This window comes from Tachyglossus aculeatus, chromosome 2 (genome assembly GCF_015852505.1).
Source record: "Tachyglossus aculeatus isolate mTacAcu1 chromosome 2, mTacAcu1.pri, whole genome shotgun sequence".
NCBI lineage: Eukaryota > Metazoa > Chordata > Mammalia > Monotremata > Tachyglossidae > Tachyglossus > Tachyglossus aculeatus.
In genome coordinates, this window is record NC_052067.1 from 40,661,175 (window position 1) to 40,686,281 (window position 25,107).

General features: G+C 43.0%; 1 protein-coding gene across 2 annotated transcripts in view; it reads left to right on the forward strand.

The window, feature by feature from the left end:
- LOC119922897 (myosin VIIA and Rab interacting protein) overlaps positions 1-25,107 on the forward strand; it is a 229,545-nt gene that overhangs the window by 63,763 nt on the left and 140,675 nt on the right. The window lies entirely within an intron of this gene.

Below are 25,107 nucleotides of genomic sequence, written 5' to 3' on the forward strand. Positions count from 1 at the left end.
GTCTGCTCTTTGACCATGGGCAAGTCGCTTCACTTCTCTGGGCCTCATCTGTAAAATGGGGATTATAGCTGTGATCCCCAAGTTGGACTTAGACCATGTCCAACCTGATTTACTTTTAATCTACCCCAGCGCTTAGTAAAACACCTAGCACATAGTATGCACTTAACATGTACCCAAAAAACGTGGACCGTCTAGGCCAAGGACAGACTCAGATAATACCGATTCAGGAGCCTAAATCCCATCCTCCAAGGCTAGGTACCATATAAAACACAGTCCTTGTCCTCCTGCTTGGAACCTACATCCAGTAAGGTAGGTTGCAACTGGAAAACTCTAGTGCCATGCAGTCATTTATTGGGGTACAAGGATGAACTGAATGTAAATGTTGGCTGTATGTTATGTTTGGCAACTCTTCAGGGCTTGGACTGTAGAGGACACAAGTTCATCCCTCGGTGGGAAGGAACACAGCAACCCAATTTCTCTTTGTTTTAGACAAACTTTAGAAAGTATGTAGGATTTGAAATGAGGTATGCCTGGGGGTCAGGGCTGACTGCTGTCACCCCAACATGACTGATGATATCATCACACCATGCTACGTCTGATATTACTATGCTTCACCTTGCCTCTCCTCCCTTGGTTGAGAAGTAGAATGGCCAAGTGGATAGAGCCTGGGCCCAGGAATCAGAGGTCATGGGTTCTAATCCCAGCCCCACCGCTTGTCTGCTGCGTTAACTTGGACAAGTCACTTTCCTTCTCTGGGCCTCAGTTCTTCTTCAAATGCCATCAAGTCATTTCCAACCCACAGCGACTCTATGTACACTCCCTCTTTAGAATGTCCCATCTTCTGTCATAGAGTCGTTCTGGTATTTGTATCCATAGAGTTTTCTTGGTAAAGGTGTGGAAGTGGTTTACCATTACCTTCTTTCGCTCAGTATAAACTTGAGTCTCTGCATCTCTGCCGTTATCTTTGATCAATATTTTAATCAGTTGATCATCTGCCTCTGACTCTTTCCCATGCCACTGCTTTCCAGCGCAGGTGAATTGGCTTTGTATGACACTTCGGCTTACGCCTTTCCATTATGGGTAGCCCTATATGGCATAGCTCTAAGCTTCATCAGTGTATGCAAACTCTCCTGCTACAATAAGGCGTTGATTCATGAGGAGGTACTTAAGTTACCTCATCTGTAAAATGAGGATTGAGACTGTGAGCCACATGTGGGACAGGGACTTTGCTTGTATCCACCCCAGTGCTTAGTATAGTGTCTGGCACATAAAAAGCGATTAACAAAGACCATTACTATTATTACTATCATTAACCCGGTGCCACCTTGGGCCCATTCATAGTCAGTGGTCCTGGCAGTCAGTCAGCTGTATTTATTGAGCACTTACTGTGTGCAAAGCACTGTACTAAGTGCTTGGGAAGTACAAGCCTATAGAACAGTATAAACCAACACATTCCCTACCTACAATGAACTTACAGTCTAGAGGGGCAGCAGTAGTAATAATAATAATAATAATTGTGGTATTTGTTCAGTGCTTACTATGTGCCAGACACTGGGGTGGATATAAGCGTGGCTCAGTGGAAAGAGCACGGGCTTTGGATTTAGAGGTCAGGGGTTCAAATCCCGGCTCCACCAACTGTCAGCTGTGTGACTTTGGGCAAGTCACTTAACTTCTCTGTGCCCCAGTTACGTCATCTGTAAAGTGGGGATTAAGACTGTGAGCCCCCGTGGGACAACCTGATCATCTTGTAACCTCCCCAGCGCTTAGAACAGTACTTTGCACATAGTAAGTGCTTTGTAAATGCCATCATTACTATTCCAGCGCTTAGAACAGTGATTTGCACATAGTAAGCGCTTAACAAATGCCATCATTATTATTATCAGCGATTAGTGCTTTGCACATAGTAAGTGCTTAATGCCATTATTATTATATAAGCAAATCAGATTGAGCAGTCCCTAGGGAATGCCCATCCCTATTCCGACCCCCTCAGCCTGGCACCTACCTCATTTCACTTCACAAGTAGCAAGCCCTGGTTATTTTTATAGCTAAGCTACTGTATCTGCCTCCTCTTTGAGCTAGACTTGAAGACAGCAGCATTGCCCAGTATTCCATCTGAAACCACTTCTGAAGTAGATTTACCAGCAGGCCTCTATGAGGACAGCAAACATATCTGCTAATTCCTTTGTGCTCTCCCAAGCATGTTCTCTCCGTGCTCAGCACGCAGAAAATATAAGTTGATCGATTAATTCATTAGGGGCTGTGGAAGAAAAGGAGAGGGAGGAAACAACTGCAATGACTAAAGCTAAACTATAGATACTGCAACCAATTTCACAGCCTTGGATTTGCCGAAAGCCCAAGACCTCGGCTATATTCCGCAAAGAATCATTAGATGACATTGCAGTGAGACAGCACTGCAGAAGTCTTTGAAAAATGCTCTCTGGATTGAGCAGTTTACAAGGTTCAGTACCTCTGTGCAGTTTTCTCTGCTGCCACTTCAAAATATGTCCAATCTATTCATCAGTGTTTCAGTCCAACCTGCCTTTCTTGCCCCAGAGAAACAGGAACAACGCCACATCATCATGTAATGACGCTGTTTGGTGTTGACACAACATTAAGCCAAGTTAGTCAACTAGAACTGAAGTCCAAATGAGAAACCTTGTGGCCTAATGGATCCTAATCCTGGTCCTGTCACACTTTTTTTTATGGTATTTGTTAATCAATCAATGGCATTTATGGAGCACTTACTATGTACAGAATACTGTATTAAGATCATTTTACAGAGAAATTAAGTGACTCATCCAAGGTCCCACAGCAGACAGTGACAGCACCAGGATTAGAATTTACCTGCTGTGGAATAATTTAGGAGAGTCACTGAACTCCTCTGTGCCTCAGTTTCCTCACCTGTAAAATGAGGATTCAGTACTTTAGACTGTGAGCTCCATGTGGCCTCGGGACTGTACCCAACCTAGTTAACTGATATCTACCCCTGTGCTTTATACAGAATTTAGCCCCTAGTAAGCGCTTAACAAATATTTATTATTAATACTTATCAATAAGAGCCAAAAAATCTCAAATATTTCAACAAGGGAAAGGTTGGCAGAGAAATGTATAGGCTTTCCAAACTATTTTAGATTGTATGAGAGCCTGGTCTTTCCTAGCATAAACAATTTGACTGTACATTTGCCATCTGCACTGAAGTACTGCTACCAGAATTAGCAGCTTTAATGGTACTTTAGGATTTAATAACCAGGGGACTCATTGATCAAAGTTTAGCCGAACTTAATCAGTGTATGGAGAAGGGGGTGGGCTGGGGAAGCCCAGATTGCTGCTTAGAAAATCCCACGTCACCAAGACGGGAGAGCCAACATTGACTGTGGAAGATACACCGTGTGAAGGAAACAAAAGGAAACGCTTTTTCACACACAGCCGGGGTTGCGTCTCGGAAATTCATTCCCACAGGAATGCGGGCAGAAAATATCAACAGATTCTAAGGGGGTTTAAATATATTCATGAGTGAATGGTCCATAATGGGAAGGAGCCCAGGCTGGAGAGTCAGAAGTCATGGGTTCTAATCTTGGTTCCAGCACTTGTCAGCTGTGTGACTTTGGGCAAGTCACTTCACTTCTCTGTGCCTTAGCTACCTCATCTGTAAAATGGGAATTAAGACTGTGAGCCCCACGTGAGACAACCAGATTACCTTGTATCCCCCCCAGCGCTTAGAACAGTGCTTGCCACATAGTAAGCGCTGAACAAATATTATTATCATTGTCATTATTATTATTTAAAAAATTAGAGAGGTGGCAGGACCAAGTAGAAAGAGCTTGGGATGGCAGTCAGGCCTGGAATCATCTCTGGGCCTTAATTTTGCCATCCAAAAAAGTGGAATGTATAATAGATGGTTAGTCCTGCATTTATTGATGTACATATTGTAAGTATTATTCATTTTTTCCATTCCTTTGGTATTTACTAATTTTATATTTCCTTCTGTTTCCTCTTTGTGTGTAAACTATATGTCTTTCTCCTTTAACCTGCAAGTTTCTCGAGGGCAAGGAGCATGCTTTTTTATTTTATTGGACTTACATGTTCCTGGAAATAAAATCCCGTAAAAAAAAAAGAGCAATTTCATTCATTCAGTCATACTTACTGAGTGCTTACTGTGGGCAGAGGACTGCACTAAGTGCTTGGCAGAGTACAATAAACAGACACATTTCTTGTCCACAATGAGCTTACAGTTTAGAGGGGTCGAGACAGACATCAATACAAATAAATTACAGATATGTACAATCTGTTGTTTTCAGCATTAAGTTTGCAAATGCTACAGTATTTCTTGTTGCCCACTGGCTGAATTGGAACTCAGTAGTTTATAGTCTGAATACCTCTTCACATCTGATTAACATGATTTCTTCCAGATCAATTTATATATCATTTTCTTGGTCACACACTCTGAATTGCAGTATGTCATAGAGAAATAATAAACATGAAAATGTTTTCAATAAATGGCATCTTAATTGGAACACCCTAATTGCAGTTTTTGGTTCAATTAAAATAATTTAGAATTATTTGATTAGGTTTCACAATCCAATTCCTTTTCTTGTAATGGGAAAAAGTGTCTGTTTCATTGCTTAGCGTGACTTTATCATTTCACTTGAAAATCTACAGTTTATGTTTCTTCCTGGGAGTTCCAGGGGAACAATGCACTTCTCCCAAATTTTCTTCCTTTACTAATTGATAAGGAAAAAGTTGCTATGCTGTCTTGGGATGGTTTGTAATGAAAGCTTAATAGCTTTCTTTCTGTCAGAGTTTTTAAATTAAAAAAGTTGAAAAAAGGAGCATATAACGCTCCCTTAAATTGTTGAAATGCTTGTGGATCCACGGTCACAAACGACCATGAGTTAGAAAAACCCAAATGGTTTAAATGCCATGGACAGCTTGTTGTGGGCAGGGAATGTGTCTGTTTATTGTTACATTGTACTCTGTCTCAAATGCTAAGTATAGTGTTTTGCCCACAGTAAGCTTTCAATAAATATGATTGAATGAATGAATACCAAGTCAATAGCCATCTTTTGAAAGAACACTAGTATATGTCTAGTAATAGTAGTAACAGTAATATAATAGTAATAGTTGTGGCATTTGTTAAGCACTTACTATGTGCCAGGCACTGTACTAAGCACTGGGGTGTATACAAGCAAATCGAGTAACATGGTTTGTCTTTTCTATCTCTGTTTTCTTGTTTTATAGTTTTTGCCTCATCTTAAATCCCAGCTCTGCCAATTGTCAGCTGTGCGACTCTAGGCAACTCACTTAACTTCTCTGTGCCTGTTACCTCATCTATAAAATGGGGATTAAGACTGTAAGCCCCCCATGGGACAACCTGATCAACTTGTAACCTCCCCAGCGCTTAGAACAGTGCTTTGCACATAGTAAGCGCTTAATAAATGCCATTATTATTATTATGTAGTCTCTGTCCCACATGGGGCTCACAGTCTTAATCCCCATTTTTCGGTTAAGGTAACTGAGGCAAAGTGAAGTGACTTGCCCACGGCCACACAGCAGACAAGTGGCGGAGTATAGTATAATAGTAGTAGTAGCAGCAGTAGTAGTAAGCATTTTGATACTTAACTCCATCCCCACAATAGTCCTGCAAATATCTTCATAGTCTCTTATTGCTCCTATCTGAGAAGCAGCATGGCTCAGTGGAAAGAGCACGGGCTTTGGAGTCAGAGGTCATGGGTTCAAATCCTGGCTCCACCAACTGTCAGCTGTGTGACTTTGGGCAAGTCACTTAACTTCTCTGTGCCTCAGTTACCTCATCTGTTAAATGGGGATGAAAACTGTGAGCTCCCTGTGGGACAACCTGATCACCTTGTAACCTCCACAGCGCTTAGAACAGTGCTTTGCACATAGTAAGCACTTAACAAACACCATTATTATTATTATTATCATCTTCCTGAATGTCCATCTCGCACTGTAGGCTGTAATTTCCATGCAGACAGGGATCACATCTATCAACCCTGTATACTTTCCAGGGGCCTTAGTACAGTGCTCTGTGTACTGTAAGTGCTCAGTAAACATCACTGATGGTTTGAGCATCTCTAAAGCATCTGATCGAGAGTTCAAGGAGGTTAATGATAGAGTAGAGCCCATTGGTCCTGGCAAGGAGGAGGTCAAAGGGGGACTTTGAAGATGTTAGAGTGTGGAAAAAGGCAGTGGAAGAAAAGAAGTGGAGGTGGTAGATGCTATTAATTCTTTCAAGGAATGGGAACCAAGACTAGGGATGCTAGCTGGAGAGTTTTGGGGTTTTTTTAACGGTATTTGTTAAACATTTAATATGTGCCAGGCATGATACTAAGCACTTGGGAAGCTACAAGCTAATCAGGTTGGACACAGCCGCTGTCCCACATAGGGCTTACAGTCTGAATCCCCGTTTTACAGATGAGATAACTGAGGCCCAGAGAAGTGCGGTGCCTTGCCCAAGATCACACAGCGGGAAAGTGGCAGAGCCAGGATTAGAATCCAAGTCCTTCTGAATCCCAGGCCCATGCTCAATCCACTAGGCCACACTGCTTCAGTGGGAGCACACTGGGAGCTAGAGGAGACTTAGGTAATGAGGGGAGAATGTAAGAAGGTAGATGGGAAGGAGTCATCAGAGAGACAGTCATTGAAGATGGTAGTTCAGGACGGTAATAATAATGATAATCCTTTTGGCATTTAAGCACCTAAGATGTGCCAAGCCATGTACTAAGTGCTGGGGTAGATAAACAATAAGCAGATTGAGGGGGGCTAGGAATGGTCTCCTGATGGAAAAGGAAATCTGATGCAGGAAGTCCTGGGGGCTAGAGTCTCCCCCTCCTCAAGCTCCGGGAGAGCTAACTTTAGGTCTGTTCCTCCAGGCAGAGCCGCGGTGTGAAATCATCAGTCAAACATGAACCATGTGAGCTCCTTTGGACTCCTGAGGTTTTTCAAATCACAGAAAACAGGAGGGATTCCGGGAGATCAAGGCACTGGAAACCAAAGAACCATTGTGCAGCCACCCAATATACAGACAACCTCTTAGGCACTATCTTAGATAAAGCAGCATGTCTCAGTGGCAAGAGCCCAGGCTTTGAACCCAGAGGTCATGGGTTCAAATTCTGGCTCCTCCACTTGACTGCTGTTTGCCTTTAGGTGAGTCACTTCACTTCTCTGGGCCTCAGTTCCCTCATCTGTAAAATGGGGATTAAGACTGGGAGCCCCACATGGGACAACCTGATCACCTTGTATCTATCCCAAGGTTTAGAACAGTGCTTGGCACATAGTAAGCGCTTAACAAATACCAAATTATTACTATCTTACCATCTTATTTATTCATATTAATGCCTGTCTCCCTCTTTAGGCAGTAAACTCATTGTGGGCAAGGAACATATCTGCTAATTCTGTTGTATTGTACTCTCCCAAGCACTTAGTGCAGTGCTCTGCACATAGTGAGTGTTCAGTAAATATGATTGAGGCAAGAATCACTGATGGCCCTGGCTCCGACTGCCTGGAAGAGAAACAGTTCTGGGGGCAGGGGAGGGTGGGAGGGACACATATGAAACCTTTTTTATGGTATTTGTTAAGCACTTACTATATGCCAAGCACTGTACTAAGCACTGAAGTAAATACAAGCTAATCTGGTTGGGCCCAGTCCATGTCCCACATGGGACTCCAGTCTTAATCAGAAGCAGCGTGGCATAGTGGAAAGAACTTGGGCTTGGGAGTCAGAGGTCATGGGTTCTAATCCCAGGCCTGCCACGAGTCAGCTGTGTGACCTTGGGCAAGTCACTTCATTTTTCTGTGCCTTAGTTACCTCATCTGTAAAATGGAGATTAAGATTGTGAGCCCCACGTGGGACAACCTGATTACCTTGTATCTACCCCAGTGCTCAGAGAAGCAGCGTGGCTCAGTGGAAAGAGCACGGGCTTTGGAGTCAGAGGTCATGGGTTCAAATCCTGGCTCCGCCAACTATCAGCTGTGTGACTTTGGGCAAATCACTTAACTTCTCTGTGCCTCAGTTACCTCATCTGTAAAATGGGGATTAAAACTGTGAGCCCCCCGTGGGACAACCTGATCACCTTGTAACCTCCCCAATTCTTAGAACAGTGCTTTGCACATAATAAGCACTTAACAAATACCATTATTATTATTATTATTATTATAACAGTGCTTGTCACATAGTAATTGCTTAACAAATACCATCATCATCATCTTAGTCCCCATTTTGCAGATGAGGTAACTGAGGCACAGAGAAGTGAAGTGACTTGCCCAAGGTCACACAGCACACAAGTGGCGGAGCCGGGGTTAGAACCCAGGTCCTCCGACTCCTAGGCCCGGGCTTTTCCCCTTAGGCTGCTCTGCTTCTCCCGTGCTATGTGTCTGGAAGGTGGACAGTATGAGCCTGCCCCCATCTACAGTCAATTTTGAATCTAATACTTAATGAGGATCTAAATCAAGCCTCCTTTTGGCAGTTGAATTCATTGGCAGCTGGATGGGCTGCAGAGACAGATCCAAGCACAGGGAGGAAGAGATGAGGCAGTGGAAGGAGGCTGCCCAGAACATCAACCCCTCTCCCCTCTCCACAATCCTTCCTTCATCAGTGCATGCAAATTCATTATTCATTCATTCATTCAATCGTATTTATTGAGCACTTACTGTGTGCAGAGCACTGTATTAAGTGCTTGGGAAGTCCAAGTTGGCAACATCTAGAGACGGTCCGTACCCAACAGCCAGCTCACAGTCTAGAAGGGGGAGACAGACAACAAAACTAATCATATAAACCAAATAAAATACATTGAATAAATATGTACAAATAAAATAAGTAGAGTAATAAATATGTGCAAACATATATACAGGTCCTGTGGGAAGGGGAAGGAGGTAAGGCGGGGGGATGGGGAGAGGAAGGAGGGGGCTCAGTCTGGGAGGGCCTCCTGGAGGAAGTGAGCTCTCAGTAGGGCTCTGTAGAAAGGTTGGGGGACACCTGCTCAATTTTCCAAGAGACCACAGAGTTGGCAATAAGGTAGTGAGGGAGGAGCTGTCTAGGGAACAGAAAGATGCTGAGAATTTGCCACGGTTCCTCAAGAGGCCTTTCACCAGCCCCCTGTGGATGTTCAAGGCACACAGGACAGAGAAAGGAGGGATCTGACATAGAACACACCTTCCCGGGCCCCGCAGATCTGATCCCAGGGTAGGGTCTGGCACAATTCTGAATCCTTCATTCCTTGGATTTTTTACATGTTCGCGGAGTGGATACAGGGCTAATTCTCAATTAATAATAATCATAATAATCATAATTGTGGTTTTGGTTAAGCAGTTGCTATGTGCTAAGTACTGGGGAAGATATAAGATAATCAGGACCCACATGGGGGTCACAGTCTAGGTAGGAAGGAGAACAGGGATTGAATCCCCATTTTGCCGGTGAGGGAACTGAGGCACATAAAAGTTAAGTGACTTACTCAAGATCACACAGCAGGTAAGTGGCTGACCGGCATTAGAACCTAGGTCCTCTGACTCCTGAGCCCATGCTAATTTCCATTAGACCACGCTGCTTCTAGACCCCTAACATCCCAGTCTCCTTTCTTTCCTCCAAGATTACCACTGCCTCTCTTTCTCTCCTCCCGGATCCTAGAAGTCATCTCAGAACCCCCTCCCCCGGCCAGACCTTCTTTCTCTCCCATTCTGGGTCCCTCTTCTAGAATCTTCCAGATCCCTTTTGACCTGTAGCCTTCAGGCTGTTCTACCTCTCCTTAACCAACTCAGGATAAAGTCCCTCTAGGCTGTAAACTCCTTGTGGGCAGGTTACATTTCTACCAAATCTTTTGTATTGGACTTTCCCAAGTGCTTAGTACAGTGCTCTGCATGCAGTAAGCACTCAATAAATGCCATTGTTTGACTGTGAGTAGTCTCACCAAAGACTAAGAACACTTGTAGAGCCCAGGGTTTAGGTGGCAGAAATGATTGGGTAGGAAGGATAAATCCGGTCTTCCACCCTCTCGTCCTCAGCATCCTGGCTGCAAAAATACTCCTGCAGGGAGGGGTCTTTCCATGGGAATGACCTTGGGGAGTAGAAGGAAGGGGGAGACTGTGGTTTCAGCCTCATTGGAGTAGGGAGAGGACACCCATCTTCAATTGCATTAGGTACCAGAGAGAAGCAGTGTGGCTCAGTGGAAAGAGCACGGCCTTTGGAGTCAGGGGTCATGGGTTCAAATCCCTGCTCTGCCAATTGTCAGCTGTGTGACTTAGGGCAAGTCACTGAACTTCTCTGGGCCTCAATTCCCTCATCTGTAAAATGGGGATTAAGACTGTGAGCCCCCCGTGGGACAGCCTGATCTCCTTGTAACCTCTCCAGTGCTTAGAACAGTGCTTTGCACATAGTAAGTGCTTAATAAATGCCATTATTAATATTAATATCATTATTATTACCCCTAGGATTCTAGCAGAAAAGCCCACTGGTCATTAGCACCTCACCAGCTAATTAGCATTCAGGGTGGTGTTAGACATCACCCAAGCTCAGGGTGACTTCGGATTTACCATATCATATGTCGATAATCGCAATGTAGCCTAGTGGAAAGAGCAAGGGCCTGGGAGTCCGAAGGACCTGGGTTCTAATCTCAACTCTGCCGCTTTTCTGCTGTGTGACCTTGGGCAAGTCATTTCACTTCCCTAGACTTCAGTTCCCTCACCTGTAAAATGGGGATTAAGACTGTGAGCCCCATGTGGGATGTGGACTGTGTCCAACCTGATTAGCTTCTATTCATTCAATCGTATTTCATCCCATCGTATTTATTGAGCGCTTACTGTGTTTAATACCAGTGTAGTGTTTAAGCACTACACTGAGAACTTGGGAGAGTACAATATAACAATAAGCAGACACATTCCTTGCCCACGATGAGCTTATAGTCTAGAGGGGGAGACAGACATTAGTATACATGACAAATATGAACATAAGTGCTGTGGGGCTGGGAGGGGGGATGAATAAAGGGAGCAAGTCAGGGTGATGCAGAAGGGAGTGAGAGAAGGGGAAAAGAGGGCATAGTCAAGGAAGGTCTCATGGAGGAGATGGGCCTTCAGTAAGGCTTTGATGGCCGGGGGAGCAACCCTCCATCAGATATGAGGAGGGAGGGCATATCTATTCCAACGCTTAGTATAGTGCTCCACACACAGTAAGTGCTCAGTAAATACCATTGATTGATTCCTTGCCACAAACACCTGCAGTTATTTAGTCTGCATCCCTGAGAAGGCATATATCGCTCCAGGTATTCATTCATTCAATTGTATTTATTGAGCGCTTACTGAGTACAGAGCACTGTACTAAGTGCTTGGAAGTACAAGTTGGCAACATATAGAGATGTTCCCTACCCAACAGGAGGCTCACAGTCTAGAAGGGGGAGACAGACAACAAAACAAAACATATTAACAAAATAAAATAAATAGAATAAATATGTACAAGTAAAATAAATAGAGTAATAATAAATAGAGTAATAAAGAGCTCATTTGTGCGTTTTTTCCAGTCCAAATTAGCATTAAGAAGTGGGGGGGCAGAAGGATGTTTTCATATCAAACAAATGATTTTGGATTGCTTCACCAAACAGGAAGCAGAGTGGAAACGTCTCCCCCTGATCTTTCCAGAGCTGCTCCAGGGGTCAGAGGACATCTTTTTTATAAGCAAGAAGTTTACTCTTCATCATCAATCGTATTTATTGAGCGCTTACTGTGTGCAGAGCACTGTACTAAGCGCTTGGGAAGTACAAGTTGGCAACATACAGAGACAGTCCCTACCCAACAGTGGGCTCACAGTCTAAAAGGGGGACTCTTCTTCAGATTCTAGGAACGCAAGCTGAAAGAAATTTCATTTTTGCAATGAATCCATCATTCCTTGCTGAACCCAGGCTCTCTGTGTGCTTCCCATCAGCTAGGCTGCTGGGCTGGGTAAAGATAGGGCCAGGTTTGTTTTAAGAGGAAGCTTCAGTTCATCATATTAAATCTATGAATAAACCATGTGCCATCTGTAGACCAGGGAAACAGTTGAAGAATGCTAATGAATAGATTACTCTTCGATTCCTGAGAAAGGCAGAAATTGAATATACATCCCATCCCGGTGATCAAACCACCACAGTAAAACTGAAAGTGGCAGTTATTAGGCTCAGCTATTTCTAAGTATTAAGTACTCCCAAGCACAGGGCTGGGGGCTTATCGTTCTAAAATCTGCTAGGTAGAAGCAAAAAATCCTCAGGACTTTAAATCTCTATTTTTTTTTCCTTCAATAGCTTAATTCAGACATGGATGGCATAAAAAATAATGATTAGTCATGCTGCCAACTTAGAGGAAATCGATTTACAAACCCTCAAATACATGCTGGAATTAGCCGTTTCAAAGACAATGACTGATGGTCTCACAAAAAAAGCATTTAAATGCTTTTCCCCCACTTATCTCTCCATTGCATCTCTTTGTCAGTTGAATTCTTATTCCAGAAGTAATAAAGAAGTAATAATTATTGGGACAATTTTCTTTCCAAACATGCAGTTGTTTGCATATTAATCTGATTTCTTTAAAGCATTTGCAAAAGCTGGGACAATAGGAGCAAAGGACTGAAAAACAAAAAGAAAAGTTAAATGGTGTGACTCCCAGAGGTTTGTTGACTTACTGGGATCAAAGCCAGGCTCTACCCATTTTCCAGATAATTGACACCAGAAATAAACTTCAGCCTGAATTCCTTTAATGTGTCAGAAAATCCCATTCAGTTGAAAGAGCCAAAATTCAAATAGAAGGGTTTTTGTGGGGTTACTCAATTATCAGGATAGATCGTATTTATGGACAAGGCCAGAGACATTACACTTGGACCAAGGAAGACTTTAACAGGCTGAACAAAATCAGTCGGCATCAAAACAGATGTCAGAGTAATGTTGTGCCTGTACTAATGCACTGTACTATGTGCTGGGGTAGATATAAGCCAATAATAATAATAATGATGGCATTTATTAAGCATTTACTATGTGCAAAGCACTGTTCTAAGCTCTGGGGAGGTTACAAGGTGATCAGGTTGTCCCACGGGGGGCTCACAGTCTTAATCCCCATTTTATAGATGAGGTAGCTGAAGCCCAGAGAAGTTAAGTGACTTGCCCAAAGTCATACAGCTAATTGGTGGAGCCAGGATTTGAACCCCGACCTCTGACTCCAAAGCCCGTGCTCGTTCCACTGAACCACGCTGCTTCTCCAATGGGGTTGGATACAGACCAGGTCCCACAGGGGGCTCACAATCTTAATCCCCATTTTACAGATGAAGTAACTGAGGCACAGAGAAGTGAAGTGACTTCCCCAAGGTCACACAGCAGGCAGGTGGCAGAGCCAGGATTAGAACGCAGGTCCTCTGACTTCCAGGCTTGTGTTTTAACCACTAGATCACACGGCTTCTTGCTGTTCTTGCCCCACTGTCACCTGCCAGGCAGGGTCAACAATTGAACTCACCATCTCTTCTGTTGGAGGTCTCACTAGTCTCCCCAGTCTCTTCTCCTCACGTGTATCTCCCTCCCGGGCACCCTCCGCTCCCCTGCCACTAATCTCCTCACGGTGCCTCGTTCTCGCCTGTCCCGCTGTCGACCCCGGGCCTGGAATGCCCTCCCTCTGCCCACCCGCCAAGCTAGCTCTCTTCCTCCCTTCAAGGCCCTACTGAGAGCTCACCTCCTCCAGGAGGCCTTCCCAGACTGAGCCCCCTCCTTCCTCTCCCCCTCACCCCCCCTCCATCCCCTGTCTTACCTCCTTCCCTTCCCCACAGCACCTGTATATATGTATATATGTTTGTACAGATTTTTTACTCTATTTATTTATTTTACTTGTACATATCTATTCTACTTATTTTATTTTGTTAATATGTTTGGTTTTGTTCTCTGTCTCCCCCTTCTAGTCTGTGAGCCCGCTGTTGGGTAGGGACTGTATATGTCGCCAACTTGTACTTCCCAAGTGCTTAGTACAGTGCTCTGCACACAGTAAGCGCTCAATAATACAATTGATTGATTGATTGTTCTGGGAGGACCAGGTAGGAGGGGAGTGGAGAAGCGGAGGGGAGATATTGAGCCCTGTGAGCCAAATCCAGCCTGCTAAAGCAGGACCCCCTCCCTATAACCCTAATCCTCTCCTGAACCTTCATGGCAGAGGGGAAATGCTCACACCTCTTGCTGGGAAATACCGCCATATTGATTGCACCATTTGATCACCCTTTCCTAAGTCTCCCCTTTCCTCTTCTTCATTCATTCAATTGTATTTATTGAGTGCTTACTGTGTGCAGAGCACTGTACTAAGTGCTTGGGAAGTCTCCCACTCCCTTCTGCATTGCCCTGACTTGCTCCCGTTATTCATCCCCCCTCCAAGCCCCGCAGCACTTATGTACCTATCAGTAATTTTGTTTATATTAATTGTCTGTCTCCCCCTCTAGCCTGTAAATTTGTGTGGGCAAGCAAATGTGTCTGTTCATTGTTACATTGTACTCTCCCAAGGGCTTGATACAGTGCTCTGCACACAGTAAGCACTCAATAAATATGATTGAATGAATGAATCTCCCCTGGCAGTGCCGCAGAAACGATTGAGTGTTTGTGTTAAGCGCCTAGTATAGTGCTCTACACATAGTAAGTGCTCAATAAATACGATTGATGATGATGGTGGTGTTTTGCTCTCAGAAAAGACAGCAGTGTAGGATGCAGCATGGCCTAGTGGAAAGAGCATAGGCTTGGGAGTCAGAGGACCCGGGTTCTAATCCCAGTTCTGCCAATTCCCTGCTTTGTGACCTTGAGCAAGTCACTTCACATCCCTCTGCCTCTGTTCCCTTATATGCAAAATGGGGATTCAATACTTATTCTCTTTCCTACTTAGACTGTCAGCCCCACGTGAGACCTGATTATCTTGTATCTACCCCTATGCTTAGTTCAGTGCTTGGCACACAGTAAGTACTTAGAAAATACCAGATCTAATCCTGGACTTGCCACTTTTCTACCGTGTGAACTTGGGCAAGTCACTTAACTTCTCTGTGCCTCAGTTACCTCAGCTGGAGAGTGGGGATTAAGACCGTGAGCCCTATATGAGCCAGGCACTTGTGTCCATCCTGATTGTATTGTATCTTGTCTCATGCAATTGAGTCATCTCCGACCCATAGGAGATGGACACATCTCTCCCAGAGCGTCCCACCTCCACCTGCAGTCGTTGTGGGAGTTTTCTTGGTCAAAATATGGAAATGGAGACAGTAATGCAGACGGTAAACTTGAGTCTGCAACCTCAACTCTCTCCCGTGCTGCTGCTGCCCAGCACAGGTGAGTTTTGACTTGTAATAGATTGCCTTCCACTCGTTAGCCACTGCCCAAGCTAAGAATGGAATGGGTATGCCTCCGCTTGACTCTCTCTCCCGTAGTCGAGACTGGTACAATACTGGAAACTCTCCAGGTGCAACCCTGAAAGGGGATCTTGTATCTTGCTGAGTGCTTAGTACCGAGTAAGCACTTAACAATGCCATAAATTATTATTCGTATTATTATCATTTTTTGAAAGCCCATCTGAATCGATTTAAAATATAGCAAGGTCAGATGTCGGGCCTACTGCCATGGCAGCCATTTTTAGAGGCAACTGCCGTGATGATTTGAGCCCAGAAGGATGGAAATATAAACTCCATATGGCTCACTGTATTTCAAGATGAACGAAAGTATTTTCCAAGAGTGGAGCATCAAAGACTCAATCTACAAACGAGATTTTAGTTTCAATATTCCAAGCCATCTTAAGTCTCTGAAAATCAAAAGGTAAAAAGAGGAAAAAAACTTTGAGAAGATAGTTGGCTTTCCAAAAACTCAAATCTCTCCCTGAACGTTTTTCCGCTACAGCTGTATTTGCTGTTAGTCATTAAAATTAGGCAGCTGATTTGGAAAATACAGTCATATGTGTGATGTTCTTGCCAAGCGTTGTACTATAGAATATAGTGAGATCGATTTTTCTGACATTTATTAAGTAATTAAAAAATGACAAGCATTCTGGCAGTTAATTATTTTTCTAATTATCATTTTCACCAAGTAAATACAATGTTGTCCTAAATTATCATCAACCCAATTAAAAAAAAAAAGATCAGCCACAACAAAGGAAAATCCTGTTGTTGAGTATATTTTTTTGGCACCAAAAGAAGAAATCTTGCTAAAAATGCTAAATAAGACCCCACATCTTTGAGGGAGAAAAATAACAGGCAGATTGGACTAGTGACCTGAGCCTGAGCCTGGGTCCTGGGTTCTAATCCCGGCTCCACCGCTTGTCTGCTGTATGGCCTTGGGCAAGTCACTCTACAGTAACTGCCACATAGTAAGCGCTTAACAAATGCCACAATTATTATGATCAACGAATGCCATTATTATTATTATTATTATTATTATTATTATTATTGTTATTATTATTAATTTATCTTTGCCTCTGTTACCTCATCTGTAAAGTGGGGATTAAGACTGTGAGCCCCATGTGGGACAGGGACTATGTCCAACCTGATTAGCTTGTTTCTACCCCAGCTGATAGAATAGTGCTTGACAGATAGTAAATGCTTAACAAATGCCATCATCATTATTATTATTATTGCTATTATCATTTTGTGAGAAATCTCTTCCTTTCTTTTAGACTGTCTTTATGGAGACTAAGGACTCCAAAGGACCTTCAGAAATGACCTGTGTTAGTCTGTGCCCTATTCTCAGAGAAGCCTGAACAGAAAACATATTACCAGGATATGGTTCATTTCTCTTGTTCTGCCTTCAGTGAGGATGGAAAATACCAGGACACTGTTTTTAATAGACTGCAATCAACCCTTGATTGTAAGACAACTGATTAGAGATTTGTTGTATCTACCCCCTTTTGTAGAAAGCTTAGCACCTCGACTTTATAAGTCCTGCGAAGGGACTCCTAATTAATCATCCAATAAGTGCAGGCTGAATAGCCATTGATCTGGATAATTTAGGCCAATACATTTTTTCCCCCACTCAGGATGTCCAGGTAATTGGCTCAACTCTATATTCACTTGCCTCTGTCCCTGTAACGAGCAAGTGAAATGCTGAGAACATTCATTTCAACATCGGATCGACTACTCACTGCTGTCAATAGAAGGAATACAGAAAATTCCAAAATTTTATGGCCCATGGGAGTGGAGAGACCGAGATGGAACCAGGATGGCAAATCAGAGTGAGCACTGTGTCAACCTTGTTATCCCCAGGAACTTCAGTACAAAGGAAAGCATTCAGCATGTCCCATGATAGCCATAGGGCACATGCTAGGAAAAGAATGGCACTGTTTTGTACTTCTACTTGCACAACCACCACAAATAAAAGACATGATCTCAACCTTTAAGGGCCTTTTTTTAAGAACCTACCTAGTAACTGTGGTATTTGTTAAGTGCTTTCTAGGTGCCAGGCACTGTACTAAGCACAGGGGTAGATACAAGGTAATTGGGTTTGACACAGTCCCCCTCCCACATGGGGCCCCCATTCTTAATCCCCATTTTACAGCTGAGGTAACTGAGGCACAGAGCAGTGAAGCAACTTGTCCAAGGTCACACAGGAGATGTGTGGCAGAGCCGGAATTAGAACCCAGGTCCTTCTGACTCTCAGGCCTGTGTTCAATCCACTAAGCCATGTGCTCAGGACCATCTGAAGCAAAGTAAACCACTAAGGCTCTTTAGTCAATCCAAGAGTCCTAGCACATACATGAAAGGAAGTAATAATAATAGGGTAATATTAGTGTAATAACATTTGTTAAGGGCTTACAATACGCTACGCACTGTGCTGGAGACAATCCAATCTGATGTGGTCCTTGTCCCACATGGGGCTGACAGTCTAAGGGGGAGGGAGAACAGGGCTTCAAGTCCCATTTGGCAGACGAAGAAACTGAGGCCCAGGGAAGTTATTTATTTATACTGATGCATGTTTACTTGTTTTGATGTGTATATATCTATAATTGTATTTATTTATTTTGTTACCTCTTTACTTGTTTTGTTGTCTGTCTTCCCCCTTCTAGACTGTAAGCCCAGTGCTGGCAGAGATTGTCTCTCTCCATTGCTGAATTGTATTTTCCAAGTGCTGAGTACAGTGCTCTGCACACAGTAAGCGCTCAGTAAATAGAATTGAATAATTGAATGAATGTTAAGTGACATATCCAAGATCACACTGCAGAAGAGTGATGGAGCCTGGATTTTCCTGGCCCTCAGTGCTGTGGTTGTTCCATTTGGCACCTTAAAGCTCTTTGTGGGCAGAGAATATGTTTATTTATCTATTGTACTCTCCCAAGTCTTCGTACAGTACTTTGCACACAGTAAGAGCTCAATAATCATGATTGATTGAATGAATGAATAAAATAATAATAAAAAACATTTTTCCCCATTAGAAAAGATATTCTTTACAACAAATGTCTCACCACTACTCAATTCCTAGCAGAATGCCCATTTATTTTGGTTGTTCAGTTTTGGTTGGTGTAGCGCTGTAGAGATACAGGCCTCAGGAAGATTTCCCAAAGGGCCTGGAAGTCAGAAGGATCTGAGTTCTAATCCCGGCTCCTCCACTTGTCTGCAGAGTGATCGTAGGCAAGTCACTTAACTTCTGTGTCCCTCAGTTCCCTCATCTGTAAATTGGGGATTAAGACTGTGAGCCCCATGTGAGACGTGGACTGTGTCCAACCTGGTTAGCTTGTATCTACTCCAATGCTTAGCACAGGGCCAGGTTCATAGAAATCACTTACAAAATACCCTTCTGAAAACAAAAAGACAAAAACAAAACTATGCATCCGTGGTCCCCATACCCCAGCACTTAGTTCAGTGCCTGGCACAGAATAAGCATTTAAAAAATACTATTCAGAAAACAAAACAAAAAAAACCCAAAACTATGCAACTGTGCTTCCCGTACCCCAGCGCTTAGTACAGTGCCTGGCACATAGTAAGCACTTAAAAAAAATACCATTCAGAACATAAAAGAAAAACCCAAAACTCTATGCAACTGTACACTGTGCTCCCCTACCTCAGCGCTTAATACTGTGTCTGACACATAGAAAGTGCATAACAGACCATTTAAAAAAAACCCAACAGATTAGACTGTGAGCCCACTCTTTTAGACTGTGAGCCCACTGTTGGGTAGGGACTGTCTCTATATGTTGCCAACTTGTACTTCCCAAGCGCTTAGTACAGTGCTCTACACACAGTAAGCGCTCAATAAATACGATTGATTGATTGATTGATTTGGCAGATTCATTTCCTGCCCACAATGAGATGAATTTGTGTCTGGGACATCCCCTGGGGTGAGTTTAGTGGATGTAATGCTGATGTAGCTAGTTAGACCCAAGGGCAAGTACAGTTCTGAGAGTTCACTGAGCTTCTTAAGGAAATTAGCCCTTAATGCAAGTGGTATTTGTTAAGCACTTACTATGTGCCAGACACTGTACTGAGCGCTGGGGTGGATACAAGCAAATCAGGCTAGACACAGTTCCTGGCCCAAGTGGAGCTCACAGTCTCCATTTTCATTTTACAAAGGAAGTGACTGAGGCACAGAGAAATGAAGTGACTTGCCCAAGGTCACACAGCAGACAAGTGGCAGAGCAGGATTAGAACCCGTGACCTTCTGACTCCCATGCCTGTGCTCTATCCACTACGCTATGCTGCTTCTCATGCTTAGTGCACAAATCCTAGACTAGTCCAGTACTGTTCAGAACTTATAGTATTTTGATAATCCAGGCGATCTCCTTATGGGCAAGGGAACGTTTTTGCCAACTCTGTTGTATGGTACTCCCAAGCATTTAGAAAAGTGCTTTGTACACAGTAAGGGCTCAAGAAATACCCATTTGATTGACTGATTGTTTACACAACATAAGCTCTCACTAAATAACATTGATCAATCATTCATTCATTCAATTGTATTTATTGAGCGCTTACTGTGTGCAGAGCACTGTACTAAGCACTTGGGAAGTACAACTCGGCAACATATAGACGGCCCCTACCCAACAACGGGCTCACAGTCTAGAAGGGGGAGACAGACAACAAAAGAAAACATGTAGACAGGTGTCAAAATCGTCAGAACAAATAGAATTACAGCTTTATGCACATCATTAACAAAATAAATAGAATAGTAAATATGTACAAGTAAAATAGAGTAATATATCTGTACAAATATAGACAAGTGCTGTGGGGAGGGGAAGGATGTAGGGCGGGGGTAAGGGGAGGAGGAGAGGAAAAAGGGCTCAGTCTGGGAAGGCCTCCTGGAGGAGGTGAGCGCTCAGTAGGGCTTTGACGGGAAGAAGAGAGCTAGCTTGGCGGATGTTTGGAGAAAGAGCATTCCAGGCCAGGGGAAGTACATGGGCCGAGGGATGACGGCGGGACAGGTGAGAACGAGGCAGTCTCTTTCTGCCCCATACGGTTACTTTCCGAGGTGGAAGAGTTTTCTTCTGGGAAATGTAAAGTATCTGGAAGGGGGAAATGTGGTGACAAATTATGAGTTATCATTTGCTCTTCATCGTGCTCACTGTGGTTTTAATGGTTTGTAAAGTGGCATCTGCTGGAGGGATAGGACATTGACTTTGTTGATGGCAATGACAGATATTTAGACTGTGAGCCCACTGTTGGGTAGGGACTGTCTCTATATGTTGCCAACTTGTACTTCCCAAGCGCTTAGTACAGTGCTCTGCACACAGTAAGCGCTCAATAAATACGATTGATGATGATGATGATGATGACTGTTGATGGCAATGACAGATTTTTAGACTGTGAGCCCACTGTTGGGTAGGGACCGTCTCTATATGTTGCCAACTTGTACTTCCCAAGCGCTTAGTACAGTGCTCTGCACACAGTAAGCGCTCAATAAATACAATTGATTGATTGATTGATCCATTCATTCATTCAATCGTATTTATTGAGCGCTTACTGTGTGCAGAGCACTGTACTAAGCGTTTGGGAAGTACAAGTCGGCAACATAAAGAGACGTTCCCTACCCAACAACAGGCTCACAGTCTAGAAGGGGGAGACAGACAACAAAACAAAACATGTAGACAGGTGTCAAAATCATAGGCAGGTATCAAAATCATGCTCTAACGTTCTGACTTTCTCATGAAGGACTCGTAGAGACCTCCCTTCCCTCTATTTCCTAAGCATTGGGGCTCCCAGAGGATTGTGTAGGAGGCGTAGAAATTTGGCCCAGAAGGGATCATCCATTAATGTCATTTACGCAGTTACCGATTTTGAGAAGGAAATTGCCATTTTTATTACAGAAAATTACAAACGGAACCACAGCCAAGCTGCTTTTAGAAAGGTATTTACAGAGCTAGACTTGACTGTGTCCCTTAATAATAACAGTTAGCAATTGTATTTCAGAAACATTACTTCCTGCCAAGTCTCTTGGGAGCTACACCCAATATTTTCAAAATACAGAAAGAGTAATTACAACATACCGAAGTAGCAAATTGGAAAAGCAGTCTAAACAAGACTAAACATGACAAAGCCCCTTCTTTGACAAAGTCAATCAAAGAGAGTGAATTTGATTTTCAAGGTAAAAAAAAAAAAAAAGCCCCCTTCTGAAACCCTGTCCTTTGCCCAGATCTTAGCCCGGTCTCTAAATCTAGCATAATTTCTTCTTGGAACTAGGGAATTGTTTTAAATAACATATACAATATTATTTGCCAGCGAATGTTGCGAGTCTTTCAGAGAAGTACCCACTTCAACTATGCTTTTCATATGTTCTGAGTACGTAGGTGAATGTAGTGTACCAGGGCACTTTTGTAAAATCACATTATCCATCAACAAACCAAATGGACTTACATAATTATAGAGTTATCATTTTTTCCAAAGGCACATTAGTGTCTTTTCCACAATTACATATTTCGGATATGTCATAATCGAAAATAATCCTCCTCATGCTGCATGTGAATATAAAATGTGACTCCAAACAGTCAACTTCTTTATTAAAAAAGCACCTGTAATATTTCTGTGAGAGGTTGACCACAAAAGCATTCCTCTTTCCCCAGGTAAAAGATGGGTAGGGAGGAGAGTCTGGGAAGAGGAGAAGATATGAATGGGCTTATCTATTTTGTGTCTTCTAACTAGTGAGTTTAATGACTCTAAGTCAATAATTAATTGACTTCAGTGCCTCATAGTCATTGTGGGAAGATTTACATAGATATACATAAGGTAGAGGCTTACTTTGGTGATGATTTATAATTTCCAGATTACACCCTTTCCCTTACTAAAATATAGACATTCTATTGGCTCCTGAGCTATATTTCTTTACATGCAGTTGTATTCCTTTCCTGTAATTTATTTTCATTTCTGTCTTCCCTGCTAGATTGTAAAATCCTTGAGGACAGTGATAGTGTTAACTTACTCTCCTGTACACTCCTAAGCATTTAGTACCATGCGCTACACATCTCAGTACATACATTGGTTTATTGATTAAGGCTTCTCCACAGGCCTCGGTGACTTCAAATTGGCAGCTCTCTTTGCTGATCTCTCTTTTTGGTGCCTAGAGAGTCATTTCATCATCAGCATTGAATTCAGTATATCTATCCTATTTAATGGTCTTTCTCTATTACCTCCTACTCAATCTATAGGTCATCTATCTGTTACTTTTCTTTTTTGAAAGACAGAGGTTTAATAAAATCATCAAATGCCTCTGCCTTTTTGGTGTCTTCTATTATGGGTCTTTCCTTCCTAACAGAGGGATAACAGTTTCCTTTCTCCTTCTTTGGAGCCCATTATATCATGTCCACTTTGGTGCATTGCTATCACAAAAGCTCCAGGCTCTCTCTTTGATGGCTCTGTTTGGCACATTAAGGACTGTTCCATTGACAGCTCATAGAGTGACAGTGTTTTGCAGAGGAGCTGTTGATCGCAAACCTGTAGAATATAGCAAGGAGAAGCTTGCATCTATCCACGATTGCCCATTATTTACTCAAGAGCAGCTCAGTCCTTCACAAAAGTCTGTCTGAACCTAATTTTGCACGTGGATGATTTGCTTTTCAACACCCCGAATTTGCAAACTGAAAAGGAAACTAAATCAAAAGTCGCCTCATCATTGAAATAGCCATACACTTTACATTCCAGCTCCTTAATGAAAGTATAGCAGTAAGATTTTCAGGCCAGCTGCTAACTATAAAAAGCCAGCATAATGAGACTGAAAAGACTGAGTCAGGGTGTTTGTTCTGGGAGATTTTGCCATCTTATTTGTGCCTCCTAATTGGACTGGGAATCACTTGACTCCCAGCTGTTTCTTGGACGTGCGAACTATTCTGATTGCCCCTCTCCTCTCTTTGTCTACCTTTCTGGATAATGGGAACATTCTTGAGGGCCTTCCACCTCCTTCTCCCTCCCCTGCCTCTCTCCCCACTTAAAGATGGCAGAGAGAACTAAACTAAACTGGAACTAGAACTAAAATGGTTCCCAGAAATAAACTGGAAAATTCAGAAATGTACCAGAATATCAGGCAGATTTGGAGTTCAGTGGGGGGATTGAGGGCAGAGGGCTCCCTGGTTGGGGCACACATGTTTTTTGAAAGAGAAATGGCACCTCTTTACCGAATATACCCACTGAAACTCTTCAGGTTAGCGTGGATTGCATCGTGCAAATAGGCTTGGTGTTTTTGGTGTCTCTCTGTCCGTCTGCCCCGGAAATGCTGACGTGGGTGATAGATGGCACACCGAGGTTGTTAATCAATCAATCAATTGTGAGAAATACCATGGCCTTGTGGATAGAGCACAGGCCTGAGAGTCAGAAGGACCTGGGTCCTAATCCAACTCTGCCACTTGTCTGCTGTGTGACCTTGAGCATGTCACTTCACTTCTGTACCTCAGTTCCCTCATCTGGAAAATGGGGATTGAAACTGTGAATACTAAGTAGGACAGGGATTCTGTCAACCTGATTAGCTTGTAGGTATCCCAGTGCTTAGTAGAGTGCCTGGCAGATGGTAAAAGCTTAACAAATACCATAAAAAAATCTATCAATCAATGATATATATTGACACTTTCTTTATGCAGAACACTACTCTAAGCACCTGAGAGAGTACAATACAGTAAAGTTGATAGGCATGGCCCCTGCCCTCAAGGAGTTACAATCTAGCTGGGGAAATAGACATTAAAATAAATGACAGGCAAGAGAGCCCTTTGTTAGGTAGGGACTGTCTCTGTTGCCCGAATTGTACTTTCCAAGTGCTTAGTACAGTGCTCTGCACACAGTAGGTGCTCAATAAATATGATTGAATGAATACAAGTAGAAGGACTTGTACAGATTTCCTGTGGGGTAGGGATGAATGGCAAAATGCTTAAGGAGTGAAAACTCAGGTGCTTAGACAATGCAGAAGGGTTTGGTGAATAAGGTTGAAAATGAGAAAGTTAATCAGGGAAGGCCTCTTGGAGGAGATATGAGTTTTAGAAGTGCTTTCAATCAGTCGTATTTATTGAGCTCTTACTATGTGCAGGCCACTGTACTGAGCGCTTGGGAGAGTACAGCATATCAATATCACAGACACTTTCCCTGTCCACAATGAGCTTACCATCTAGAGGGGGAGACAGAAATTAATATAAATAAATTATGGATATGTACGTAAGTGCTGTGGGACTGGGCAACATAGAAGGGAAATCCCTATTTTACAGATGAGAAACCTGAGGCAAATAGAAGTTAAGCGACTTGCCCGAGGTCACTCAGCAGGTGGTTGGCAGAGTTACAATTAGAACCCAGATTTCCCGACTCCCAGTTCTGTCCTCTTTCCATAAAGCCGTGGTTAATCAGTCAATGGAATTCGTTGGGTGCTTATTTTGTGCAGAGCTCTGTACTAGCTGCTTGTAACAGTACAATACAAAAGAATTGGTAGACACGCTCCCTGTTCATAAGGAGTTTATAGTCGAGAGGTGGAGCTTCTGAAACTTGTTGTTGACAATTTATTTTAATAGCTAAGGGATTAAAATGGAAGCTATTTGGGGAGATTATATGGATAATACCGAGTGATCAAAATTAATATGAGCCCCAACATTTTTTTCAGTCTTTGTTTTCTATTTCTCCTCTTTTGGAACTATTGGACTGACCTATTTAGCTTTGCTGTGTGGCGCTAACCAGTCTGTGGGAACTAATGAAGA